The sequence below is a fragment of the Canis aureus genome, chromosome 3, assembly GCF_053574225.1.
Source record: "Canis aureus isolate CA01 chromosome 3, VMU_Caureus_v.1.0, whole genome shotgun sequence".
NCBI classification, from domain to species: domain Eukaryota; kingdom Metazoa; phylum Chordata; class Mammalia; order Carnivora; family Canidae; genus Canis; species Canis aureus.
Window position 1 is genome coordinate 39,701,039 of NC_135613.1, and position 19,434 is coordinate 39,720,472.

The following is a 19,434-nucleotide window of genomic DNA, read 5'->3' on the forward strand; positions in this document are numbered from 1 at the left end:
TATTTGGGGTACCATCAGTACCTGCTTTGCCTAGCACTTCTTTCCTAGAAACTTTTCCTCTTGCCTCTTCCCAGTCTCATTCAAATGTGTACCATGGTTCCTACTATGTAAAGTATGCCAAACCCTTGGCCACAGTTAGTTGACATGGTGCATACTAACTCAAAACAATCTGAGATGTACCTGCTTTAAGAAGTTTGGCTTGGGGCCAAGAGAGGAAAGCAAAAGAATTTGATTTTTTAAAAATTTGGTTGCTCTTGACAGCTACATTTTCCAGCAAAACAGAGACCAAAGAGAGGAAAGCAAGCTGCCAGGAACACAGCATTTACAAGTCAGCATTCAGGGGCACCTGGGTGGATCAGTGGTTGAGCATCTGCCTTTGGCTCATCGTGATCCCAGGATTGAGTCCCGCATCGGGATCCCCACAGGGAGTCTGCTTCACCCTCTGCCTATGTCTCTGACTTTCTCCGTGTGTCTCTCATGAATAAAGAAATAAAATCTTTTTTTTTTTTTTTTTTTAAAAAGGGTCAGCATTGAGACCGAGAGCAAGCACCTTAGTCACTTTGGGGTCAAACTGCCTCACATGGATCACCTTGATCCTGCCCCTGTTTCTCAGCAGGAGCACCAGAGGATTAGAGGAAACCACTGCAAAGAGAACATAAACAGACTTGTAGAGAAAGGCAGCATGTAAGACAGAGTCCTGGTGACATTCAAGGCACTGGTTTTAGTTTTCTTGAGCCTTAGTATGATTTCTGTAATTTGGTTCTATGAGTTGTTCCAGTGAACATATATATTTTTACTTCAACTTAATCAGGTTTGGGTTTCTATATTTGCAGACAAAAGAATTCAACCAAAAAAGCCTGGAGTCTTTTAACTTCTGATCCTAACTTTCTCATTATTTTCCAAGAGAAGACTGTAGCTGAAAGAGGATGGTGGTTCCTGTGAGGCCGTAGCACCTATGAAAGTAGAAGCCTAGGTCGCTGCACTGATGTGGTGAACCAAGTTATCTCTTGTTAGACATGAAACTCTCTCCCTTGCTTGGCTTTTTCAGAAAATATATGTCTCTTGTCCTTTCAGCATGAAAACATGAAGACCAGTAGATGCTTTAATTGATGATTTAAGAAAACCTCTATTAATATTAACAATTATACTGCACCATAAGGAGGTAATTAAATATATTTAGCTATTGCACCCCATACAAAGTGGCCCAGAATGCCGCGCTTTTTATTGCTCTGCTGCTGCTGTTCATGGTCTTTCTTCTTTTCTCATCTATAGCTTTGAGTATACCTACTGCTTCTAATATGCCATTTTCACTATTTTAGATAATCAAAGGGGAGACAAATTAATATAGACTAATTAACATTTCAGGTTTTTAAACTTGTAATCCAAATTATTTCAATTTCTTCTGCAAACTCTTGACCTCAGTCTGACCTCGAAGGACCCCTTTCTTGCATCACACAGAAAATAAGATATCCTAAATTGGCCACCATACATGCCTTTTCCTCCTCATAGAGTAGACACTTTAGTGGAGAAAGAAAAGAAATTATAGAGGGGTACCTCGGTGGCTCACTGGTTGAGCATCTGTCTTTGACTCAGGTCATGATCCCAGGGTCCTGGGATTGAGTCCCATATCAGGCTTCTGAGAAGCCTGCTTCTCCCTCTGCCTATGTCTCTGCTTCTCTCTGTGTGTCTCTCGTGAATAAATAAGTAAAATCTTAAAAAAAAAAAAAAGAAAAAGAAAGAAAGAAAAGATATTATAGAAATTATTGAATGGAGCTAATTTTTTTTTGGCTCATTTTCTAGTTTGCTTACACAGTAAATGGGTTCACCTTCTGTCTATGGGCACCATCATTTTTGAAGTAATAACAATAATTCCCATTTGCTGACTGCCTACCCTGGCCAGGACTTTTACATAGCCTATCACATTTAATCCTTACCACCCTCTTATTTAAAGATTAACAGTTCCACTTTATAAGTGAGTAAACCCAGGTTTAGAGAGAATGAGTACATTGAGTGACCAATGTCATAGACCTAGAGAGTGGTAAAGTCACGGTAGGTGACCTAGAGCCTTTGTTCTTTCCATGGCACCAGGCAGGGTGAGAGTGGGTCTGTACTTCGTAAGCACTGAGCCTGTACTCTAAAGGAAAAGATAGGGGAGCCTTGGGATCTGTAGAGTTCTTGGGCAGTTCAAATGATTTGTTATCTGCCTGCATTTGTTTCAGAGTAGCAAAGTAATCTATCCTACTCAAAAGCAGCTGAGAATTCCTTTTCTGCTCCAAAGCCAGACCAGCACTAAGTTGGCCTGATATATATTAAGTTAATAAATTTTTCCCTCTTTTCCTGCTGTACTTTTTCGTGCATTTTTCTTCATTTGCTAAATTTTTAATGTATTTTCATTTTCAAAACGTTTCCATAAGGTTAGTGGCTTCTTATTTCCCCTGGGCTCTTCTATTCCCCCAAATTGTTCATCACATGAGCTAGTGGAAAGAATCTGTAATGGAGGTGCAGGAGACTGGGTCTCATTTTGGCCCTCCCCAGACTGTGAGACTATGGGCAAGTCCCTTCCATTCTCTGAGCCTCAGCATCCTTGTTCATAGGGAAGAATTAGGTTTCAGACACTAAGCTCCTTGCCAGCTGATCCCTTTGCCAGTTCTGCTGCATAGCAACCTGCACTACCTTCTCTGTTTTGAGCAAATGTACATAAACACTACTTCCCTCATAGTTCTCTTCCCCAAAGTAAAAACCTCCCATAAGCTATCTTTCTCATGTGTGAAAGGAGGGGCTAGTTTATTCTTCATATTCCCAGAATCTCTCCACATCATTGTTTAACAGTCATTAATTTAATTATCAATTAACTTAACTAATGTGATAAAAACTGGAGATTCAAAGATGAACAAGCCATTCAACATATCCTCGGGTACTCAGAGAGGCAAATTGGGAAAATACAGAGAAGGGAACCTCTCCCATCATGGCAGATCCTACCGCTAAGGAAATGCTCCCACAAGAGATAATGAGGCTAAATCTTTAAAGCAATGGGTCTCTATGAGCAGTCTGCAGTCAGACAGACCTAAGATCAATCATATACAACCAGTAGCTGTATGACCTTGAACAAGTTATTTTACCTCTCTATGCCTCACTTTTCTTCATCTGTAAAATGAGAATAACAACACTAAATTCATAGAATCATTAGGAAGAGCAAATAAGGGACGCCTGGTGGCTCAGTGGTTGAGCGTCTGCCTTCGGCTCAGGGCGTGATCCCGGGGTCCCAGAACCGAGTCCTGCATTGGGCTCCTTGCATGGAGCCTGCTTCTCCTATCTTTGCCTCTCTCTTTGCCTCTCTCTGTGTCTCTCATGAATAAATAAATAAAATCTTTTTTAAAAAAAGGAAGAGCAAATAATATTTATTCACTAGAAACATGGAAGTGCATACTATGTGTCAGGAGCTATGCTAGATTCTAAGAATATGTGAAGGAAATTTTAGGTTAAATATGTTAAGAAAATTTTTAAATTATAAACATATGTTAAGTATGTTAAGAAAATGTTTAAATTATATATATATATATATAATAAAAAATACCCGACACCAGCCTAAGCACTCTGAGTATATTAATTCATTTAATATACACTGTGTATGCTTATTAGGTAGGCATTATTATTACCTATTATTATTGCTCTTTTAAAAAATAGTACACTAGTGCAAAAAGAATAAGTGATTAACACAAGCTGGTGGAACCAGTAAGTGGCAGATCCTGAATTCTGACCTAGGCAGGCAGACTCCAGAGTCTATTCCCCTAACCACTGCATCACTTGCCCCTACCAACCTAATCACAGTGCTCTATTATCTCTACATGCTCCTGTGGGATTTGTAAATTCAGTAAGCCCTTGCAAAGCTGTCAGTACAGTGGGAAACACAATCAAACAACATCATGAAGTATAAAGTCATCACTGGGCTCTAGAGTGGACTTAGGACCAATCCCTGTCTGTTAAGAGCATCATCCTATCACATAGAGATTGGTTCAGTGATGTACACATGACCCAAACTGGCCCTGGAACTTCTGCAGAAATTAATCAGTAAAGCTCTTTACCAGTAGGGTTGCTGAAATGGTAGTATATAAACTGGATGCCGCTGGTGGCAGTGCTAACAGGAGGCAGACGCCAACAGAAAAAGAGGCAGAGCCATGAAGCCCTGACAACGACCATCCCTGTATCATGAGTCATCAAAAGCTCTGTCTTGTTTAGGCTAGTTTGGCTTTGGGTTTCTATTACTTGCAACCAAGAGTCCCAACTAGCACACTAAGAAAAGGATATGTAAAGTGCTTTACACACAGTACCACTACTCACCTGGTAGCTGTGTGTACATTTTTGAAGAATAAGTAGAAGTTAATTAAGTAGAGAAGGAAAAAGTGTGCTCAGCAGAGTGGCTGGTGTGTACAAAAGCACAAAAGTACAAGAGAGCATGGCCTATTGAAAAAGGCTAAATATCTACATCACCCAACTATAACATCCAGACTTCATCTGCTTATTGTTAGGTGCTGACCTCCAGAGAACTCATCTTGATTTGAAAACTTTAGTATCAGGCATAGAATTTTCCACTTCATTTCATTCTCTGTTCTGAAAATATTGAAGTGACTACACAAAGATATCCTAACTTAGTATTTCTGCTATACTTGCAAGGAATTGGCTGAAACTGTCAGATTGCTGACCTCCATGCAGTAGGTCTTTAAGATCAGCAAAAGTATCCTTTTTATCTTTAATGTCACCAAGGGTCTTCATAACCCTGGTCTAGCATATTCTAGAGCCCAGTCCCTTCTGATCAGTCTGTCCCTCTTCAGGTAATCATTACAAGATTATTATCCATATTTCATGATAAAGAAACAAAGCCTTAGAAAGATAACACAGTTGATATTGGGGCTAGGCTGTGGTGGTTCTGGAACTTGAACCAAGTATATCTGATTCCCAAGCCCATGCTCTTTGCATTATGCAGCCTTTAGTTAACACTTTCGTTCCAACTGAAACATGAGACTTGGCATTAATACTTTTTATCTCCCATTACCATTATGTGATGTCACAGAGATCATTTATATTCATACTCAAACTCCCATAAAGGCTTAAGGGACTGTGTCATGCCTCTGCACAGAACACAGATACCACAGCATCAGCTCCAGTCAGCCACTGGGAAAGACTATGATGAGAGATAATATACTACAATGAGATAAATTTCTCTTGTCAATACTGGCTGCTGACTGTGGTGGGACATCTTGACTGGAATCACTAGGAGTGTTCCTTGCTGGAGGCATGAATTCTACTCAGTGTATTATATAAGTCATCTAGGTAATAGTGATAACCTTATTATATAACTCATTCTCTATATCTACTGCTTTTTGTCTGCTTCTTCTATAATTTAATGAGAGGTTTATTTAAAATTTCCCACCACAGGGTAGGAGGATGGTGAAATAGGTGATGTGTATTAAAAAGCACACTTATTATAATGAACACAGAGTAATGGGTAGCTGTGTTGAATCATTATATTGTATATCTGGAACTAATATAACACTGCATGTTAACAATTATGGAATTACATTTTAAAATATAACAATTAAAACAAATTAAAAGTAAAATTAAATTAAATTTCCCACTGTAATTCTAGATTGACTACTTCTTTTATTCCCATTAGTTTCTGGTTCATATGTTTTTTTCAAGGCTACGTTATCAGATATATACAAATTTAGAATTGTGACATCTTACTGGTAGATTTACCCTACCTCTTTATACAGTTGTAAAAATCTCTGTTTATCTATCAATATGCTTTGCCTTGTAACCTGCTTTGTCTGATATTAGTGTACCTATACTATCATTCTAATGATAAACATTTGCATTATACATCTTCTTCCACACTTTTAACTCTAAACTTTGGCATAAATAATCTCAGTTTTGTTTGAAAATGTTTTAATTTCCCCTTTATTTTAGAAGAATATTTTCATGTGATTATAATTTTTTTATAAATTTATTTTTATTGGTGTTCAATTTGCCAACATATAGAATAACACCCAGTGCTCATCCCGTCAAGTGCCCACCTCAGTGCCCGTCACCCAGTCACCCCCACCCCCTGCCCACCTCCCCTTCCACCACCCCTAGTTCGTTTCCCAGAGTTTGGAGTCTCTCATGTTCTGTCTCCCTTTCTGATATTTCCCACTCATTTTATCTCCTTTCACCTTTATCCCCTTTCACTATTTTTTATATTCCCCAAATGAATGAGACCATATAATATTTGTCCTTCTCCGGTTGACTTATTTCACTCAGCATAATACCCTCTAGTTCCATCCACGTCGAAGCAAATGGTGGGTATTTGTCGTTTCTTATGGCTGAGTAATATTCCATTGTATACATAAACCACATCTTCTTTATCCATTCAACATGTGATTATAATTCTACATTGGCAATTATTTTCTCTTAACACTATATAGATGGCTCCCTATAACCTAGCTTCCATTAGTTAATTTTCACCTAACTGATCAGGATACTCAGCACAGTTCTAATCAAAATTACAACAGGCTTCTTTTGTAGAAATCAGAAAGCTTATTTCAATATTGATGTGGTATTAAAAAGGAGCTAGGATAGCCAAAACAACTCTGAAAATGAACAAAGTTGGAGAACTCGAACTATCTGATTTCAAGACTTACTCCAAAATTTCAGTATTCAAGACGGTTTTGTATTGGTTGAAAGACTAGCATATATATCAAGGTAACAGAATAATGAATACAGATATATATCTACACATAATGGTCAATAGATTTCTGACAAAGATATCATGGCAATTCAATAAGAAAAGGAAAGTCATTTCAATAAATGATGCTAAATCAACTAGGTACCCATAAAGAAGTAAATATCAGCAGCATTACCAACAATAGCCAAATTATGGAAAAAGCCCAAATGCCCATCAATTGATATATGGATAAAGAAGGGGTGGGATATGTGTACAATGGAATATTACTCAGCCATAAAAAATAATGAAATATTGCCATTTGCAATGACATTAATGGAGCTAGAGAATATTATGCTAAGCAAAATAAGTCAGTCAGAGAAAGACAAATACCGTATGATTTCATTCATATGTGGAATTTAAGAAACAAAGCAGATGAACTTAGGGGGGGGAAAGTGAGAGGCAGACCAGAAAATGAACTCTTAACTATAGAGAACAAACTGAGGTTTACTGGAAGGGAGGTGTGCAGGGGGATGTGTTAAATGAATGATGGGTATTAAGGAGGGCACTTGTGATGAGCACTGGGTATTAAATGTAAGTGGTGAATCACTAAATTCTACACCTCAGACTAATATTACATTGTATGTTAACTAGCTGGAATTTAAATGAATACTTGAAAAAAGGAAGTAAACATTAACTCTTACTCCGTATACACAATATACTCAAAACAGACCATAGAATTAAATGCAAAACTAAGACCATAAAACTTCTAAAGCATAAAAGAAAAATTTTCAACCCTGGGGCAAGGCAAAGTTTTCTTAGAATATAAATAACATGAGCCAAAAACACAAGAAATGATAAATTGTACTTCATTAAAATTTAAAAGTTTTGCTCTTTAAAATATCTCATTAAGAAAACCAAAAGGCAAGTCACAAACTGTGATAAAATATTTGGAACACATATATCAAAGAACTTCTACCAAGAATGTATAATGAATTCTTACAAATTGTAATAAGACAAATATCCCATTAAGAAAATGGACAGAGATTTAAACAGGCACTTTGTGAACAAAGATATATTAATTGTCAGTAGACATTTAAACACATTCTCAACATCATTAAGTGCCTAGGATAGCCAAACCAAAACCATATAAAATACTACAAGCCCATTCGGAAGACTAAAAATTTTTCATAAAACTAACCCAATCAAGTGTTGGTGCTATAGTAGAATGGATAAGAATTCTATTTCACTGTTCTTGGGAACAGAAAATGGTACAACTTTAGAAAACAGTTTGAGCATTTCTTAAATCTTTATACATATACCGACCTTAGAAGGCAACTATTCTCCTACTAGGTATTTACCCAAGAGAATTAAAAACATATGCGCACACAAAGTCTTTTACACAATGGTTCATAGCAGCTTTATTTGTGACACATGAAAGCAAAAAATAGTCCAGGTGTCCATGGCCAGGTGCCTGGCTTAACAAGCAGTGGCATATTCATGCAGTGAAGGACTACTCATCAACTAAAACAAATTAACTATTTACACAAGAAAATGCATGAATGACTATCAAAATTCCAATGCTGAGTAAAAGAAGCCAGGCAAAAAAAGAGTATGAGTATATTGTTCCATCCGTATAAAAAATTTTCAAGTATCTAAACTAATTTGTAATGACAGAAAACAAATCAGTTGTTGCCTGGGGATGGGGTAGAGGGATAATTGGATTACAAAGGACACAAAGAATTTGTAGGAATGACAGAAATGTTTCGAATCTTTATTGTGGTGGTTTTTTCACTGGTTAAAAATGTATGTTAATACTGATCTAATTGTACATTTTAAATATGAGCAATAGAGTATACCTCAATTATACCTCAATAATTTTTTTTAAATCAGCCATCAATCTTATTGTTTCTTTGAGAGTAATATGTATTTTTTTTTTTTTGTCTGACTATACAGATTTTTTCTTTGGATTTTCAGCAGTTTGCTATGAAATGTACATGCAACATTTACCAAAATTCTCTGTATTAACACATCTTGAGACTTACAGTTTTCTTCAATTTCTGTGGCTTGATGTCCTTCGTAAGTTTTGAACAATTCTTAGCCCATGATTCTGCAAACATTCTTTTTCTTCTACCTTCTCCCCCTTTCCTACTAGGTCTTGACTTATGTATAAATAAGCGACCTTTCCTTCATATTCTATATCCCTTTAGGATCTTTCATACATTTTCTATTCTTTTTTCTGTGTTTTTCACCTTTTTTACTAACTTTTCTTCCAGTTAAATACTCTCTCTTCTTTTGTATCAAATCTGCTATAAAACCTACTAATCTCTTAATTTCAATATTTAAATTTTTCACTGTAAACTTTCTACTTATTTTTACAAACTTGATTCTCTGATAAAATTTTCCATCTTAGAAATCTGAAGGGATTTTATATTCTACAAGATGCCTGTCTTAGATCAGGCTGCTATAATAGAATACAGTAGACCAGGTGGTTTAATCAACAGAAATCTATTTCTCAAACTTCTAGAGGCTGGGAAGTTGAAGATCAAAATTATGACAGATTCAATTCTTGGTGAAGGCTGTATTCCTGACTTGCAGATGACTGCCTTCTCCCTGTATCTTCATAAGGTGGACAAAGGAAGCTCTGCTGTCTCTTCTGCTCCTTATAAGGGCATTATTCCCACCATGGGAGTGCCATCCTCATTACTCATCTAAACCTAAGTACCTCCCAAAGGTTCCACCTATGATTACCATCACACTGGGGGTTAGGGCTTCAACATATAATTCTTAGGGAGATACAAACATTCAGTCCAATGCCTTTTGCAGATAATTTTATTATTATCATAGGACTGTTTTATTACTGTGAGCTTAATTCACTCCAAGTGCAATGAATCACAGTATCTATAACTGAGCTTGCTTTCTGATTGCTGATTCCACAGTGCAGTTCTCTGGAAAATGTTGTACAGATATGTGTTTTTCTTCTGACAAAAATGATGAACCATATTCCAGACAAAAATTATTTTCACTATTTTACATACCCTCAAATTCCTTCATTTTACTGGATCAGCAGGCTCATTTACATTTTTTTAATCCAGTGTTTTAGTGAAATATCATGTGGGGTGAAATAGTAATCTAAGAATTAGGAGGTATGGATTTCTAGCCTCAACTCTGCCCCTTACTAGCTTTGTGACCTGAAGCAATGCTATGGGCCTCTGTGTTCACATTTCTCAAATGGGAACAATGGCATTACTTATCTTTTCCCTTCCTGTCCTACAAGAGTATTTTTAGGATACAGGGGACAAAGGATGAAAAGGTGCTTTGTAAAATCAATGTGCACAAAATAACTATTCAATAAATATTTTGAATGAATACCAAGTAACATGCTCCGATGTAATAAACAACATAACCTTAGAAAAATCCAGGGATCCAGGATCTGAACAAAGATACATGACTCCAAAGCCAGTGATCTCAGCCTTTGTATGAGGCAATTCTATGAGACAGGATGTGGTACTTTTCCAGATAAATGCTACAGAGATATGTGGCAACCGACCTGATGTGGATTTATAATAAATTGAAAATAACCTAAGCAAACAGCTACAAATATATTCTTTTTATTAAATTTACTTTATTCAAGCATCCCCTGCTCTTTTAATTCACTTCCATTATTACTGACCTTTTCTCCTGCTCTCTTTTACACTCTAGCTTTGCCTATCAACCTGAAAACATGACTCTGGACTCTCTTAGTTCCAATCTAAAGTCCCTTTTTGGGGTATAAATCACATTGCTTTCAACAGAATCAGGCTCTTTTTTATGAAAACAAGAATTATACGAGAGAAGAAAAAGATAAGGAGCAAGAAAAGGAAAGGGGGTAGAAAGTGAATCTGGCAAAACTTTCCTACTGGCAGATTTTCTCCAGTGAAGTCAGGCCAACTCCCTACTGCCAATTCAGGTATCTCATTTGCATATCAAGACAGGTGGGAGGAAGTAGATGAAGGTGGAAAGGAGAGGGAACTTTGCAAATGTAAGAGAAATAGGTTTGCTCAGAAATGACTGATCACAAAGGTTAAAAACTAATGTATGAAGATGTATCTATTTCTGTGATTCAAAGATTTATCTGCAGCTAATAATATAAAAATTTTGAATCTGAGTATGCCACAGGGGGATTGTGCTCACTCCTGCTTCTCACAGCCCCCAACAAACCTGATTAACCTTCATCCTAACCATGTTCCCTCATTTACCTTGATCCCTGAGGCACATGAGTTTGTGATATCTTTAGATTCAGGTGAAACCCACACATTTTATTTTCTTTTGAAGTTACTGCTTTTGTAATTTGAATAGGATCATATTTCCTATCTTGGCTCTATTCCCTCCAACATACAGGCAAATTAATGTTACAATAACTCTTATAATAAATCACTAACTATAGACGCCTTACTTTGTCATTGATCTAAGCTGAATATTAAAGTCAACCATTGTAATTTAGATGCTAGCTTTTGAGAGTGGATATAAAAAAGCTCTTCAAAATCCTGATTAGGCACCCCTGACTTTCTTTGTGGTCCAAGTGGTTATCAGTCTGTTGTACAGCCATACACCTGTATCTATGTTGCGGTTACTAATCTTGCTATGAAGTCATGATGGGTGCATTTCACGCTCCACAGCCTACATAATAGCTTTTATCTGTTCTAAACAAATATCTGATTGTGTCCAGTCCAGTGGGTTTTTTAAAGATGAAATCCTCTAGGCACAAAGTCTCTTTCTTAAAAAGTCTCAAAATATATGTATATATTCATATGATAAATTTTACATGACCTAACTTTGTGTACATGAAGAGGGAGTCTCTTTTCCTTGCATTGACTTTGTGTTCAGCATTCCCAAGATAAGGTAGATGGTTATCTATTAGGATGAGAGACTCATGTTCTAGAGCAGCCCCAGGCAGGCTACTACTGTGCGGTGCTGAATAGCAGCTGCCTTTGTTGTCGGGAATAAAAGAGAAAATGACCTCGGTAGGATTGTGGAGTCAGAAGCAGAGATAGAAGGCTTCAGGTTTTTGTGGGATTCTTAGGAGAACTTCCAGTCCTTTTGGATATAATACACCGAGAGATGAGAGGGGAGGGGCACTTGGAGGTGCCATTCAGGAAAATCCATTTTGCCAAACACATAAAAACATTCCGCGTGTGCATTCTAAAGGAAATGGAAGCCATATGTTTCTGATTCATTTACATGTAATCCATCAAAATATTATTTTGTAGGAGATATTTAATGTCCAAGAAACCTGCCAAGCCTTCTTATAAACATTTTTTTTCCAAAGGACCAGCTGCATTAAGGCAGCTGTATAAGAAGTTATCCTTGAAAAATGGAACTGGTTTCAAAGTCTTAAGCACATTTTCAACTTCCCAAGGGCGGCTTGGCATGATAGAAACGGCTCAGGCTTTGGAGTTGAACAGAGTCAGATTTAAAGTCTGTTTTACTTCTTAATAACCATCACAAAAACATATTTCTATGTATTTATTTGTTTATTTAGACTGTAACTTGTGCCAGGAAGAAGACGCAATATTGAATTAGGGATACAATATTTGACACGTAGAATAAACAATATTCGACACGTAGAATAAACAATAAACAAACAATTCTTTCTCAATGTAGTTAACGAACCTATATTTTCTTATTCTGAGAAATGGAGCTAGTAATGTTCATCCTAAAAGATCTTCAAGAAAATTGCTCAGCATGTAACCAATGCCCGGCATGCAAAATTCACTCAACAAAAGAAGCTATCTTTCATATTCAACCTCTCCATTTGAAGCCACTTTCCCCTTCAATCTGTCTGCACACACACACCCTCACACAAGGTCCCTGATCCTTTAATACCCACCAAGACCACAATCATTGGGCTATCTCACATTTGTTTGGCTTATTATCTGCTAGGTCAAAGGGGCTCCTTTCTCAGAAGTGCAAAACAGTATGCTATACACTAGAATTAAATGACAGTTTGTGTTGAGGACAGTTTTTTTGTTTGTTTTTTAAGCATGAACTGTAGAGTCAGGATAATTTTTTTTATTGAAGTTTGATTTGCCAACATATAGTATAACACCCAGTGCTCATCCCGTCCAGTGCCCCCCTCAGTACCCATCACCTAGTCCCGCCATCCCCCCCACCCACCTCCCCTTCCACTACCCCTTGTTCGTTTCCCAGAGTTAGGAGTCTCTCATGTTCTGTCTCCCTCTCTGATATTTCCCACTCATTTTCTCTCCTTTCCCCTTTATTCCCTTTCAATATTTCTTATATTCCCCATATGAATGAAACCATATGATGTTTGTCCTTCTCAGATTGACTTATTTCACTCAGCATAATACCCTCCAGTTCCATCCATGTTGGAGCAAATGGTGGATATTCATTCTAATGACTGAGTAATATTCCATTGTGTATACAGACCATATCTTCTTTATCCATGCATCTTTCAATAGACACTGAGGCTCTTTCCACAGTTTGGCTATTGTGGACGTTGCTGCTATAAATATTGGGGTGCAGGTGTCCTGGCATTTCATTGCATCTGTATCTTTGGGGTAAATACCCAGCAGTGCAATTGCAAAGCCAGGGGCATCAAAATGCCAGATTTCAAGTTGTACTACAAAGCTGTGATCATCAAGACAGTGTGGTACTGGCACAAAAACAGACACATAGATCAATGGAGCAGAATAGAGAACTCAGAAATGGGCCTTCAACTCTATGGTCAACTAATATTCGACAAAGCAGGAAAGAATATCCACTAGAAAAAGGACAGTCTCTTCTATAAATGGTGCTGGGAAAATTGGACAGCCTTGTGCAGAAGAATGAAACTAGACCATTCTCTTATACCAGACAGAAAAATAAACTCAAAATGGATGAAAGATCTAAATGTGAGACAAGATTCCATCAAAATCCTAGAAGAGAACACAGGCAACACCGTTTTTTAACTCGCCCACAGTAACATTTTGCAAGATACATCTATGAAGGCGAAGGAAACAAAAGCAAAAGTGAACTATTGGGACTTAATCAGGATAAAAAGCTCCTGCACAGCAACAGGAACAGTCAACAAAACTAAAAGAGTCAGATAAATTGAATTGAATTTTGGATTTGCCATTCGTGACCTTTTTATCCTGACCAAATTTCTGAGCTTCAGTTCCTACATCTGTAAAATGGGATTAAAATGACCTAATGTGCACAGTTGCTAGGACAAATTAAATGGGATAATATATCGATAGTGCCTAGCCCAATAATGGCAGATATTACTTCCTTAAAAGTAAATTAAAAGGCTTCATTTCCAGGGTTTAATGCTCAAAGCCACAATATTGCAATCTTCTTGGTAGATCATTACCTGTTTAACCCTTGAACTGTAAGCAACCTGATAAATTCATTAGCTCCAACCAGGAAACACACATAGAGGCTTTTAAAGATGTCCGAGGTTAAATATCTATAACAAGAATACAAATACATGATATGTTACTTTCTACTCCTCCTTAGTATTTCCACTGCAGACATGATTAATCAATCACAGAAAATGTTTCCGGTAAGCACTCGCAGCCTCAAAATTCTTTTCACAGTATTTCACACAGCCACTACAAATCATGTGGAGCTGGCAAGTAAGGTACCCCCCATCTGTATCCCTGATGTCATTCATCAAACAGTTTGCATGATCCACTCTCTTGAAACTTCAAGTCTATTCACAAACATTTACTTAGGTCTTACTGTGTGCCTGGTTATGGAGTTAAACAGGTAAGTAAGCTATGACCCTGTCCATCAAGTGTACTACAAGGCAAAATAAATAATTGCTAAATAGAGATAATGAATTGCTACAGAGAAGAGGAGCATTGAAGAAATCAAAGAAAAGATTTACTTCTTCTTATTTGTTCATTTTATCTTGAGTTCCTAGAACAGAGCCAGCAAGTTGTACAGATCAGAGTCTGTTAAGCAGATGAATGAGAATGAATTTGCTGAGAGCCTACTGTGCTCATTTGATATTTGTTTATTTTGAGAACAATGCATGCTAACTGGGAAAGTTGGAGGATATCAAAAGGAAAGAGCATTTGAGCTGGATTTTGAAGGATAAGATGCTTTTGCCAGAGAGAAGGAAGACATTCCAAGCAGAAGAAATGACCTAAACAAATACAAACAAGTATGAAAATTCACAGCCTAAGGATGTTTTATATTTTTACAGATTTGGAATAAATGCCTAGTCCAGGCCACCTCCTAAACTTGAACAGACATAAAAATAACAATGCCTGTGGCCCTGTGGAGTAGAGAGCTAGGTCAAAGGAAGGTAGTGAAAGACGTTTGAGACAGACTGCTATTTGTTGTTTTTTTGGACTTTACTAATGCTATTTTTCCCAGCAGCCACTGCTGCCTGCTTGATCATTAGCACTCGAACATCTTGTTTGTTTCCACCAGACGGAAGTAATATACAATTATGCAAATTATCTTAACTCCAAGTATGGAATCACAGGCCAGTCAATAATGTTGATGCATTATGAAAGGGCAGCTCCTCCTGGAAGAAATAACACGAGGAGCCGATCATAAGCAAACATTTTGAAGCCTGCAGAGGACTGGTCCCTGCAGCGTAATCTATTATCATATTTCCACATAATTAGTTTGTTTTCCACTTGAAATCAGAAAACGATTCGACATTGCCCTTCCCTGCCTCAGGATGGAAGAGCATCCACTAGAATTCTCCGGCAAAGGTTCGCATGGTGCATAATTAGTAAGAATTAATCTGTGGAAATTAAAGTTTGGAATATTGTAGAACTCATGAATAGTGCATAGGACAGTGGGTGGAGGAAGAGATGAGCAGCACCTCCGTGGTAGGCAATCACAGATGACTGCCGGCAATCTGTTTTTTAATCAGTGCTGTGCAAGCCAGAGGGTTGAATACGGCTACAGGCTGTGGAGAAATGCTGTCAAATTTGTACAGGCAGGATAGAGAAACGTTTCCAAAGATGCCTATCTCTGTGTTCATTTTCAGTAGATTTTACTTGGAAGAGATGCCCTGGAATCAGAGGGGTTGTTTTTTTTTTTTTTTTCCTCCAATTAATGTCGATGGCATTAACTAATTTATTTCTTATGGCTGGCCTATGTTCTCAACTTTATTAGACCCATTGTACTGATGGGAAAACTGGGACTTAAAGAGATACAGTGATTGGCTGAAGCCACCAGGTTTTAAGGGCAAGTGCAGAGCTCAAAAGGCAAGTCTCTCTGATGAGAACCTAAGTTTATGCGTGAGCAACACAAAGGCAGGAATCAAACCGATGTAGTTCCAAATTCTAATCTGTCCAGGTATCAGTTTCCTCTGTTGAAGTGCATATGAAGAAGGTATAGAGTTTATATAGCTGTCTGAGGCTACATGAAATGGTGCGTTTAAGTCCTTCTCACAGTATCTGGAACATAGAAGGACACAACGAATTATATTTATATCAAAATGTTACAAATGATTTCTTGAAGAGTACTCTGACACTAATAGTATAGGCATCTCATCATGCCTGGGGAATAATCCCCTCAAATGACTTCAGGATCAACCTATAACTCCCTTTCTCCTACAGCCCTATGATGGCAATTTTCCCAAGCATCTGCTTACCTGAAAATAAATTTAAATGGAAAATTTGCAAGTGATCAGGGTTAATGTCTCTAATTATTAAGTGACTGGAAAAATGGGACAGCAGGAACACACAGCAGGGGAGCATTTTTTTAGAAGTAGAAAGCAAAGATATTTTTTGTAGATTATAGAGTGGTTTTATTTTCCATGGCAGGAGCATATTTTAGCAATAGTTGCTTATGATTACTAGAACAATATGGTCACCAGAGTTGAAAATACAATAAGGGTAAAAGAAAGAGAGCATGTTTTCAAAGGAACAAATAGTTTTTCTTTTTTCCCCCCATATACAAATGTAAAACTTATTATAGAAGAAAACTACATCAAAGCAGAAAGAAAAAAAAAAAAACCTCACCATAACCTTAAAGATCTTCCCTGTTAACGTTTTTGACATTTTGGGTGTTTTCTTCCAATTTTTTTTCCGGGCATATTTTTCCATAATTGTTGTCATATTCTATTTGCAATTTAAATCTTCATTTTCACTTAAAGCGGTAAAATAAGCATTTTTACAAAGGTTCTAAAAGCATGAGAACTTTTTAAAAATGCAACCTTAAGACATAATCAATATACAGAATATTAATTGCTTTCAAAACAAGGAATTACTTTCAGATTCAAAGATCACCTTTTGTTTCTTTATCCAAGAGAGTGGTTTCCAATCCAAATGCACATTTGCCTCTCAGGCATCTGTTGGGTTTGGAAGAGGTTTCCAGATTGAGTTGAGAAATGGTCATTACAGTTAAGCTGCAACTTCAATCTTGAAAATGAATGAATGGATCCAGTCCAGTCCTTTGGCTGGAACCCAGTCTTTAAAATCCAGCAGAACAATGAGTATGTGGCTTCGCAGCCAGCTGGTATCAGACTTGGGCAGGGAGAGTGTCAAAATATTAGTGACTTTTTTACATTTGTCAAAGCTGAGGCCAATACAAGAAATGCAGACAGCTTGCAAATGTGGGTTGCGCACCAAAGGGTTTTTGTATGTGTGTTTTTTTTTCAATCCTGCCCACCGGATGTCAACATTTCCTTCCTTTCTGACTACATCTCCGGCAAAGACGGAGTAAAATATCTTTTACTTTGAATATGATGACCACGATAGATTTATCATCAACGCATCAACTACTAATTTATTACACTGGGGCAATGTACTCCGCTGGAATAAAGGGGCCATCAGCATTTCCATGGCAATTCTTCCTTTTCTTTCCTCGGTTTATAACTCATCTGCTTACTCCGTTGTTCCTGAACCTGGCAGGCAGGGTCTCAGTGGGAGAATAAATATATTTATACAAAATGTTTAAGAGAGGCTGCCCACATTGAGTTAGAAAAATAAGCATATGCTAGTGCTGTCTGGCACTCTCTTTGCAATTCCTGTATCTCTCCAAAAGGAGAAAAAAAAAAAAACTACAACCGAACATTTTTATTTTATTTAAAAAAAAAAAAAAAAAAACATAGCTGGCAGCCAACTTGCAATATGGGCTTGATGGCTTGGAACTCTCTCTCTCTCGATCTCTCTCTCTTTCTCCCCCTCTCTATCATTTTCTTTGCCTTTTTCAAGAAAAACTATATAGGAGAACAATCTCATTGCTTCCAGAATAAAATAAAATCAATTATTCACAGGCATCGGCAGAAAAGGTGTCCCTTTCTCTATTCTTCTTCCATGTTCCTGTGATACAAGTGGGCTGTTTTAACTTCACATGACCAGTTCATGTTCTATATACCTGGTGAGAAACAGAGGCAAGACTGACACCTCTGAATCTGTACCATTTCCTTCCATCACCCGTGAACTGTGGAGATTAGGCACACAAACCTCAAATCAGCCTCAGTTTCCTCCTTTGTAATACGGGGACACTACACATCTAGGGATTTTATTCTTGTGTATTGAGTATCCCTGTGTCTGGCACCTAATATTCATTTTTATAGCTGTCTGACACTTTTCCTCCCTTTACTGCATCAGGTGATATTTATCCTTATGGAAGTGGAAGAAGAGAAAGACAACAACAAAGACGTGGCAACAGAGCCCATGGAACCACTAATAGTGATAATAGAAAATAACAAATAACATTTCTACAATATTTATAGCTCTGAGGCACTTGTATGATCATTAGGTCATTCAAGCTTCCCAGCATCTTAGTGAACTAGTTGTTATTCTAATTACCCCATTTTGCTGATGAGAAAACTGAAGCTCTGAAACACTAAGCAATTTGCCAAAAGATACTGTATTTTGAATGACTAACCAGACACTAGAAAAACAATGATAATGGTGACATTTGACAGCATTAGACTTTACCTAAGCCTTGTGCTCCTGCACAAACAGTACAGACAGAAATACAACGGCCAAGAAATCCCATTGGCCCCCTTTTAGGTTCCTCCAAATCTCTTTTTTTTTTAAAAAAGATTTTATTTATTTGAGAAAGAGTGCAAGAGAGTGTGCATGAGCGGGGTGAGGGGCAGAGGGAGAAGCAGACTCATACTGAGCAGGGAGCCTGATGTGGGGGCTTGATCCTAGGACCCCGGGATCATGACCTGAGCCCCAGGCAGATGCTTAACCAACTAAGCCAGCCAGGTGCCCCTATGTCCCCCAAAATCTCTTAATGCAAAGAATCACCCTTCCCCACAACACCCACCTCTGACTCAGAGATGACCCTTCTGTTTACCTTTGACAAGACCAGATTCAGACCCTCCAAATTCCTGTTCTTTGTCTGATAGATGATTAGCTTAACTATTTCTTTCCACTGACCAGTCTGGACAAAATGATTGTAACTTGACATGAGCAAACTACACAGGGTGCCTCCTTCCCCCAGTTCTCTGAACTTCAGCTCACCACTGTGCATGGAACTTGCAACAGCCCCTCCTAATGGCCCTGCTGAGATGTACACTCAGTCCTATAAAAAAACTTTTCTGTCTGAGAAGCTTGCAGATCTTATGGTCAAAACATTCACTCTGTTGCAACAGTCTCAATTTCCTTGTTGCAATATTCTTTTGGAATAAAGCCTCTTCTTTAGTTAGGTCCAGATTTGTTTTTTATTTGACATGTTAGTGATAATATTAATGATTGTTAACATATGTGTAGTACTTAGAATTAAACATTCACAAGAATCATAATCTGTATTTGTAAAAACAACATGGC

The 19,434-nt window shown here is 37.5% G+C and overlaps 1 long non-coding RNA gene across 8 annotated transcripts in view; it reads right to left on the reverse strand.

Moving 5' to 3' along the window:
* Nucleotides 1–19,434, reverse strand: part of LOC144310698 (uncharacterized) — a 276,452-nt gene that overhangs the window by 14,971 nt on the left and 242,047 nt on the right. For 2 of the 8 annotated variants that reach the window (XR_013376365.1, XR_013376369.1), the window contains one exon: nt 14,049–14,144. The exons of the other annotated variants lie outside the window; for them this stretch is intronic. This is a non-coding gene — a long non-coding RNA (uncharacterized LOC144310698). The remainder of the gene's footprint in view (nt 1–14,048; nt 14,145–19,434) is intronic. 8 annotated transcript variants of the gene reach the window in all.